The 1,021-nt window shown below is 38.2% G+C and overlaps 1 protein-coding gene across 1 annotated transcript in view; it reads left to right on the forward strand.

Moving 5' to 3' along the window:
• LOC119593432 (crustacyanin-A2 subunit-like) overlaps nt 1-1,021 on the forward strand; it is a gene marked incomplete in the record, with an annotated part of 17,926 nt that overhangs the window by 13,775 nt on the left and 3,130 nt on the right.

Consider the following 1,021-nt stretch of genomic DNA (forward strand, 5'->3'; position numbering starts at 1 on the left):
CATAGGATTTGAAGTGGTGAATTCCAAGCAAGTTGCTTGTATCACACAATCTTATTAAGTCTAGGTTTTTTTGTATTACCAGGGATTACAATTATATCCCCCACTACTGAGATGTGCCAAAGCGAGCAAACAGGTGGCATTTCGAATTTTTCCTTCCAGAATGTGACTAGGAGAGATGTTATGTGTTATCTTTCTCTAACTACTGAATCACTATTGCAGAATTTGACTTTAGTAAATAAAAATTACGATTCGTTCAATTTTTATTTCATCATAGGCAATCATATACAGTATATGTACGTTTTTTGATTTTCTACCAAGACCTATAGTTGGTGTTGTAGGAGCAGGATCCACCCTGAGTTGTCCCTTTGTGAAGCGAGAGGGGTCAAAACCGATGTTCATGAAAGCGGCTTCACAACGCCTGTATATCTGTCAGCGAGACTTGGTGAGCGGAGAAGATGAAGGCAAAATCGGAATAATAGCCGAAGTTGTATCCCGAGCAGCTATAGATGCACAGAAGTTCTCATAGTCAGTGTCCAGAAACACAAGGGAGCAATCCAGGCTGGAAAGAGGAGAATAGAATCATAATCACATCATATATTTACACAAATGACTTACCTATACATATTTATTTCATGTCTACTTACACACAAAATTTCCTTGTGATACTTACATGCTTCATAGTCCACGGAATAGGTGAGGTTCTCCGAAAGGATTCGGCAGAACCTGTCCTCTACGTGTAATTGCGTTTCCATTAGCATCAGTAAACCAGTGGATCTAACGTTGAACTTAATTCCATCTGTGGATATATTAAAAGTATATATTTTTACTAATACACACTGAAAACAGAATAGACTGCCAGGGTCATAAAACACTATCTAAAAGTCTGTAACGAAGAGTAAGTCTTACCAAAGGTATATTCGTTGCGGACACACTGCTTGTCAGTTGATTGGGTTGTTTGTGAGAGCAATTTCGTACCTTGCCAGCATACTGTAAATTTAAAATATGGACTATAGAAAGTGTC

The sequence above is a fragment of the Penaeus monodon genome, chromosome 32, assembly GCF_015228065.2.
Source record: "Penaeus monodon isolate SGIC_2016 chromosome 32, NSTDA_Pmon_1, whole genome shotgun sequence".
NCBI lineage: Eukaryota > Metazoa > Arthropoda > Malacostraca > Decapoda > Penaeidae > Penaeus > Penaeus monodon.